Here is an 8,925-nt window from a genome sequence, read left to right as displayed (position 1 = left end):
TCGGTTGCTGCATCAAAACGGACACCGTTGTTTTGGTTGGTGCTCTTTTGATCTTGGGCGATCGTGTAAAATGTATTCCCATTTATCTCATATCCTTTGTAAGTCAATACAGTCAAAGATGGTCCCCTGGACAACAAGTACAACTCATCACAAACAGTGTTGTCACCTCTGAGACGTGTTTCCAACCAACTGCTGAAAGTCCTGATGTGTTCACATGTAATCCAGTCGTCGCATTGCTCCGGGTGTTTGGAGCGCAGACTGTTCTTGTGTTCATTGACATACGGGGTCACCAAGGTAGAGTTCTGTAGAACTATGTAGTGTGCTTGAGACCAAGAATATCCGTCCCTGCATATTATTGAGTCTCTTCCAAGAGTGCCTTTTCCAGTCAGTCTCCCTCATACCGCGATTTAGGGAGACCTATCTTGTTAAGGTCAGGAATGAAGTCAACACAAAACCCGATAACATCCTCTGTTTGATGGCCCATGGAGATGCTTCCTTCTGGCCTAGCGCGGTTACGGACATATTTCTTTAGGACTCCCATGAACCTCTCAAAGGGGAACATATTGTGTAGAAATACGGGCCCCAGGATGACAATCTCGCCGACTAGATGAACTAGGACGTGCGTCATGATATTGAAGAAGGATGGTGGGAACACCAACTCGAAACTGACAAGACATTGCGCCACATCACTCCTTAGCCTTGGTACGATTTCCGGATCGATCACCTTCTGAGAGATTGCATTGAGGAATGCACATAGCTTCACAATGGCTAATCGGACGTTTTCCGGTAGAAGCCCCCTCAATGCAACCGGAAGCAGTTGCGTCATAATCACGTGGCAGTCATGAGACTTTAGGTTCTGAAACTTTTTCTCTGGCATATTTATTATTCCCTTTATATTCGACGAGAAGCCAGTCGTGACCTTCATACTGAGCAGGCATTCAAAGAAGATTTCTTTCTCTTCTTTCGTAAGAGCGTAGCTGGCAGGACCTTTATACTGCTTCGGAGGCATGCCGTCTTTTTCGTGCAAATGTTGCAGGTCCTCCCGTGCCTCAGGTGTATCTTTTGTCTTCCCATACACGCCCAAGAAGCCTAGTAGGTTCACGCAAAGGTTCTTCGTCACGTGCATCACGTCGATTGAGGAGCGGACCTCTAGGTCTTTCCAGTAGGGTAGGTCCCAAAATATAGATTTCTTCTTCCACATGGGTGCGTGTCCCTCAGCGTCATTCGGAACAGCTAGTCCACCGAGACCCTTTCCAAAGATTACGTAGTGTAAATCATTGACCATAGCAAGCACGTGATCACCGGTGCGCATGGCGGGCTTCTTCCGGTGATCTGCCTTGCCTTTGAAATGCTTGCCTTTCTTTCGACATTGATGATTGGTCGGAAGAAATCGACGATGGCCCAGGTACACATTCTTCCTGCATTTGTCAAGGTATATACTTTCAGTGTCATCTAAACAGTGCGTGCATGCATGGTATCCTTTGTTTGTCTGTCCTGAAAGGTTACTGAGAGCGGGCCAATCGTTGATGGTCACGAACAGCAACGCCTTAAGGTTAAATTCCTCCTGTCTGTGCTCATCCCACGTACGTACAATGTTTCCATTCCACAGCTGTAAAAGTTCTTCAACTAATGGCCTTAGGTACACATCAATTTCGTTGCCGGGTTTCTTAGGGCCTTGGATGAGAACTGGCATCATAATGAACTTCCGCTTCATGCACATCCAAGGAGGAAGGTTATACATACATAGAGTCACGGGCCAGGTGCTGTGATTGCTGCTCTGCTCCCCGAAAGGATCAATGCCATCTGCGCTTAAAGCAAACCATACATTCCTTGGGTACTTTGCAAACTCATCCCAGTACTTTCTCTCGATTTTTCTCCACTGCGACCCGTCAGCGGGTGCTCTCAACTTCCCATCTTTCTTTCGGTTCTCACTCTGCCATCGCATCAACTTGGCATCCTCTTCATTTCTGAACAGACATTTCAACCGTGGTATTATAGGAGCATACCACATCACCTTCGCAGGAACCCTCTTCCTGAGGGGCTCGCCGTCAACATCACCAGGGTCATCTCGTCTGATCTTATACCGCAATGCACCGCATACCGGGCATGCGTTCAGATCCTTGTATGCACCGCGGTAGAGGATGCAGTCATTAGGGCATGCATGTATCTTCTCCACCTCCAATCCTAGAGGGCATACGACCTTCTTTGCTGCGTATGTACTGTCGGGCAATTTGTTATCCTTTGGAAGCTTCTTCTTCAATATTTTCAGTAGCTTCTCAAATCCTTTGTCAGCCACAGCATTCTCTGCCTTCCACTGCAGCAATTCCAGTACGATACCGAGCTTTGTGTTGCCATCTTCGCAATTGGGGTATAACCCTTTTTTGTGATCCTCTAACATGCGATCGAACTTCAGCTTCTCCTTTTGACTAATGCATTGCGTCCTTGCATCGACAATGACCCGACGGAGATCATAATCATCGGGCACATCGTCTGGTTCCTCTTGATCTTCAGCAGCTTCACCCGTGGCAGCATCATTGGGCACATCGTCTGGTTCCTCTTGATCTTCACCAGCTCCCCCCGTTGCAGCATCACCGTATTCAGGGGGCACATAGTTGTCATCGTACTCTTCTTCTTCGCCGTCTTCCATCATAACCCCTATTTCTCCGTGCCTCGTCCAAACATTATAGTGTGGCATGAAACCCTTGTAAAGCAGGTGGGAGTGAAGGATTTTCCGGTTAGAGTAAGACCTCGTATTCCCACATTCAGTGCATGGACAACACATAAAACCATTCTGCTTGTTTGCCTCAGCCGCATTGAGAAACTCATGCACGCCCTTAATGTACTCGCGGGTGTGTCTGTCACCGTGCATCCATTGCCGGTTCATCTGCGTGCATTATATATAATTAAGTGTCCAAATTAATAGAAGTTCATCATCACATTAAAACCAAAGTGCATACATAGTTCTCATCTAATAACATATAGCTCTCCAGAGCATCTAATTAATTAAACCATACATTGAAACTATGTAAAGCATTTCAATGCGAAAACAAATGCGATCATAATCGCAACCAAGGTAACAATTGATCCAACGGCATAATGATACCAAGCCTCGGTATGAATGGCATATTTTCTAATCTTTCTAATCTTCAAGCGCATTGCATCCATCTTGATCTTGTGATCATCGACGACATCCGCAACATGCAACTCCAATATCATCTTCTCCTCTTCAATTTTTTTTATTTTTCCTTCAACAAATTGTTTTCTTCTTCAACTAAATTTAACCTCTCGACAATAGGGTCGGTTGGCATTTCCGATTCACATACATCCTAGATAAATAAAATCTATGTCACGTTGGTCGGCAAAATTTTCATAAACAATAAATGAACCAATAGTTATAAAGATAATACACATACCAAATCCGAATCATAGACAGGACGAGGCCCGACGGGGGCGGATACCAAAACCATCGCACTATATAAGATGCAATAATAAATGTAAGAAAATGATACAAGTATCTATCTAAACATACCAGTAAGAATATTTTTCCTTTCAGAAAGAAGATAAGAATAAGAGGCTCACCATGGTGGTGTCGGTGATGAGATCGGCGCGGGTGATCGACGGCGGTGAAGACGGGGACGGGGCATGATGGACCGCTAAATCTAGACAAATCTTGAGGAAAATGGAGCTTGGAGGTCGAGCTTCGAGAGGAGAAAGCTTAAGTAGTGTGGCTCGGGCATTCCATCAAACACCTCATGTGCATAGGAGGTGAGCTAGAGCACCACAAAGCCCTCTCCCCCTCGGCCAGAAAAAACAGAGCATTGTGCTCTGTTCTTGCGCGAGGGGGTATATATAGGCACCTCATTGGTCCTGGTTGGTGACATGAACCAGGACTAAAGGGGAGCCTTTGGTCCCGGTTCATGCCACCAACCGGGACCAATGGTGGTGGGCCAGGAGCGAGGCCCATTGGTCCCGGTTCGTCCCACCAACCGGGACCAAAAGGTCCAGACGAACCGGGACCAATGGCCCACGTGGCCCGGCCAGCCCCCTGGGCTCACGAACCGGGACCAATGCCCACATTGGTCCCGGTTCTAGACTGAAACGGGACTAATGGGCTGAGCCGGCCTGGACCTGTAAGTGCATCTAGTGCCACCCCTAGTTGGTTTTGGAGTATTGACGACAAACCTAGTTCAGGCCTAATGTGTCTGTGAGAATTGCAGGATAACACAGGTAGAAGTCCCTCATTGATTCGGTTTAGCTACCAGAGATGACCCCCAAAAATGTACGAAGACATTGAAGACAATGGTGGTTCATGAAGACATTCATGGCAAAGACAATGACATATGAAGACTCCCCATGAAGCCTTTGGAACTCGAAGACTTAGATCCTTCGTAGTTTTACTTTATTCATGTTGTGTCATAGGAACCACCGTACTGTTAAGTGGGATCCAAGAGAACCAGTCAGGATGACTGAAGTGATGCCTAATTCAAATCCTATATCTTCGAGTGAAGACAATGAGAGAAAATCTTGTCCAGAGTCAGACAAGCCAGCTTTACTTGCAGCCCAAGTAAAGTTGCCGTGAGAGTTCGAAATCCGACCGTTAGTACACGTGTCAGTTCCTTAGTGACCCAGGGTCATTTCGGACAAATCAGCTCAGGGTTGCCAAGTGGCTATAAATAGTCCACCCCCACAACCATAAACGGTTGGCTGCTCAGATTTCAGTGCACGGCTTTTGTCGTTTGAGAGCAACCCACCTCGAAGCCTTTGAGAGAAAATCCTTAGTGAGGAGAAAAGCCCTAACCACCCAGAGCCAGAGTAATTGGGCATCACTTAAGTCTTCTTGTCTGAGTGATCTGAAGACTTATTACACTTGAGGACTGTGCATCCTCCAGACGGTTAGGCGTCGCGTTCTGAGCATCCAAGAGGAATTGTGGATTGCCGGTGAACGAAGTCTGTGAAGGTTTGGGAGTCTACCTTGAAGACTTACCAGAGTGATTGGGCGGGGTCTGTGTGACCTTAGCTCAAGGAGAAAACGGTGAGGACTGGGTGTCCTGAGCTGCGTGTTCAGGACTGGGTGTCCGGGACTATGTGTCCTTTGGTTTAAATACCTAGCCGCTCCAACCAGACGTACAGTTGTCACAGCAACTGGAACTGGTCCAACATATCATTGTCTTCAACGTGTCACTGGTTTCATCTTCACCTCCCTTTACTTACCAGTACACTTTGTGAAGCTATTGCATGCTTGCTTTATCTTCTGTCTTCACAACCTGACTGTATGGTCTATTTGGCTTCATAACTTCTTCCAACCTGATCCTCATTACACTGAAGCTATTTGTCTCTGTGCTTTCCCTGTATTGTATATTTGACTATGGCTTGCATTGTGTAATCTACCTCCCGCTGCATAGTGATAGGCTTGTTCACTCTGTTTGTCTTCATAACTTCCACGTTTTGAAGACTTTCTTAAAAATCGCCTATTCACCCCCCCCTCTAGTCGATATAGAGCATTTTCAATTGGTATCAGAGCAAGGTGCTCCCTTGTTCTGTGTGATTCGGTTTAACCACCTGGAGTTTTAGCTATGTCGACTGCAGGGATAATTAAAGTCTCCGCTGCGTGCCCCGTCTTCGATGGAACTGAATATCCCTACTGGAAGAATAAGATGCGCATGCATCTTGAAGCCATTGACGTCGACCTATGGTATGTCGTCGAAAACGGCGTTCCCAAGGCTGGAGAAGGTGTCACTGCGGCTGATGTCAAGAAGTTCACTCAACTGGACTCCACTGCCAAGAATATTATCTGTGGTCATCTGACCAAGGGACAGTACGGCCGTGTGAGTGCCTTGAAGACATCCAAGCTGGTTTGGGACTGGCTCTCCAAGGTCAATGAAGGCATCTCAACCCAGAGAGATCAGAGAATCAGTGTTCTTCGCAATCTCTTCAACCGCTTCAAGCGAAATGACAATGAGAATGTCCAGCACACATTTGACCGGCTCACTGACATCACGAATGAGCTTCAAGCCCTCGGCGCCACTGAGATCACCAAACATGAAATCGTCAAGACGCTGCTAAGATCACTTGATAGTTTATTTGACATCCTAGCCCTGATGATTCAAGAACGTCCAGACTTCAAGACACTCGATCCGTCTGACATACTTGAGAGGCTCAACACACATGAGTTTCAGCTTTCTGAGAAAAGAGATATCTACGGTCCAAACTATGGGCGAACTCGTGCCTTGAAGGCAAAAGCTGTGTCATCATCTGAAGAGGAATCTGACAGTAGTTCTGATGATCCTGAAGACATTGGAAGGGAACTTGCAATGCTAGTGAAGAAGTTCCAGAAATTCACCAAGAAGAAAGGCTTCAGAAAGTCTTCACGATCAAGCTCAAGGAATGATGAAGCTTCTGCGCATGACTACAAGAGGAAAACTTGTCACAAGTGCAAGAAAACTGGACACTTCATCTCTGAATGCTCACAGTGGGACAATGAGAACAGAAAGAAGAAGAAGAGCAAGGAATATGACTCTGACGATAAGAAGACGAAGAAATACTCAAAGTCTTCGTCCAAGTCTTCCTCAAAGTCTTCATCACACAAGAAGAGTTCATCTGGCAAGGCTCGTGCGTTTGTTGGCAAGGAAATGGATTCAGAGGAGGAGTCCACTTCTGAGGAGGCAGAGGTGGAGTCTGAGGAGGAGTCTGATTCAGGCATTGCAAGTTTGGCTACAGCCTATGTCGCCAAGTCCATCTTCAACACTGAAGACAATGACTCCATCACCATCACCGATGCAAATGACAAGGACGACTCTACTCCCACCTACTGCTTCATGGCACGTGGTGCCAAGGTAAACACACGCACTACTCACTATCGAACATCTAGTGACGATGACTCTGATTGTGATTCAAAACCCAGTTACAAAACACTTGCTAAAATTGCAACTGAACAACAAAAGGCCATGGAACATATTCAAAAACTGTTAGACAGAAGCGATGATCTGTTGGGTGCTGAAATGACTCGTTCTGAATCCTTAATTGAAGACATAAAAAATCTTCATGTTAAGTATCAGGAACTCGAAGATCGTCTTGAGACTCTCTCAACTACTCATGAAAAGCTTTCCTATGATTATCTTCAGAAGAAGCAAGATCTTGAGAAGTTGAGAGCGGATCATGAAGATCTTCAAAAGGAAAACGAGTCACTTCGAGCCGAACAGATCAGTTCTGCTCAGGAAGGATTTGAACCACCATGCCTTAAATGCATTGAGCGTGATAATGCTATTTCTGTTGCTGAATGTTCCACTGCTACTGCTGTTGCAATATCTTCAACTGTTGAAGTGGTAACTAACCCCTCTGCTGAGGATACCACTGCTATTGCTGATGAAAATGCTAGGTTGAAGACATTGCTTGAAACAGGGATGTATAAAAGTCTCAAAGGACATCAGACACTATGTGATGTCCTCAAGAAGCAGATTCTGAACCGAAACCCTAGCAAAGAGGGTGTTGGGTTCGTGAGGAAAATTAATGCAGATGGCTCTTACTGGAAACCTGAGCAGTACCCCAAAACCACATGGGTTGCTGCAAAGGAATCCTCATCAGATCCATCCAATCTATCTGGCTTCACTTGTGCTAATCCAATTATCATTGATGAATCCTTTGATGCAAACTATAAACTGTTTAGGAATCAGAATGGTGAAGTATTTGCCAGGTACATTGGTACTAACTGCAGGAATGGACCGCCTATGAAGAAGATCTGGGTTCCAAAAACGTGTCTTGAGAATCTTCCTGTGAATGTCCCCATGACACCTCACATGAAGAAGACAAACCTCAGACCAAAGACTTCATATGGTCCAAAGGCTTCATACAGGCAGAGGACTCATCTGAGCCGCACTAACGCAAATGTTTTGCAGGGAAACCATGCTCAGTCTTATGAGAACGGTTCTTCAAACCGTCATTCTCATATGACCAAAAACTATTCTGCCTATTCTTATGAGTACTATTGCCCACCTGCTAGACTGTTTGCTAGGGCTCCAAAGCCAAAATTCTCAGATGCTGCACTTAGACTTATTGCTTCTAAGCCACCCTTGAAGATGTGGGTGGTTAAGAAAGCTTAACTCTCTTTGGCAGGGAAAGGTCTCCAGCACAAAACCAAAATCTTCTGATGCTATTGCTGGGGACCTTAAAAAACTCGTGGGGCGCAAGATCAAATGCCCGAATGGCATCACTATGTATTTCATATCTGAATCGCATGCTACTCTCCCTGCTTGTCCTAACCTGGATCTCAGTTTTCATAATCCACTGGTTCGTCAAATGTTTTTGCTTCACAACACTCTTGGTGAAGCCTATCCCCCTAACTGCACTGTAGGGTACGACACCAGTGACTTCAGAGTCTTCAGAATGGATTATTGACAGCGGGTGTACAAATCACATGACTGGCAAAGAAGTCTCTTTATGGACTCAACCTTACGTCCATCTGACAAGAGCCACATCACATTCGCTGACACTGGTAAAAGTAAGGTACTGGGTCTAGGTAGAGTTGCAATCTCAAAGGATCAACACATGGATAAAGTCATGTTTGTTGAATCCCTTGGCTTCAACTTAATGTCTGTCTCAATGCTTTGCGATTTAAACATGATTGTAATCTTTGGAAAATACCGCTGTCTGGTACTAATGGAATCTGACAAGTCTCTAGTGTTTGAAGGGTATCGAAAAGATGATTTGTACGTGGTAGATTTCTCAGCAGGGCCACAGCTTGCAGTTTGTCTTCTCGCAAAGGCTTCAGAATGCTGGCTTTGGCATCGAAGACTTGGGCATGCTGGCATGAGGAACCTCCACACCCTTGCGAAGAAGAAGCATGTCATAGGCATCGAGGGCGTCAAGTTCAAGAAAGATCACTTATGCGGTGCCTGTGAAGCTGGGAAGATGACAAGGGCAAAACATCCT

Source organism: Triticum aestivum, chromosome 6A (assembly GCF_018294505.1).
Source record: "Triticum aestivum cultivar Chinese Spring chromosome 6A, IWGSC CS RefSeq v2.1, whole genome shotgun sequence".
NCBI lineage: Eukaryota > Viridiplantae > Streptophyta > Magnoliopsida > Poales > Poaceae > Triticum > Triticum aestivum.
This window is presented reverse-complemented; position numbering follows the sequence as displayed.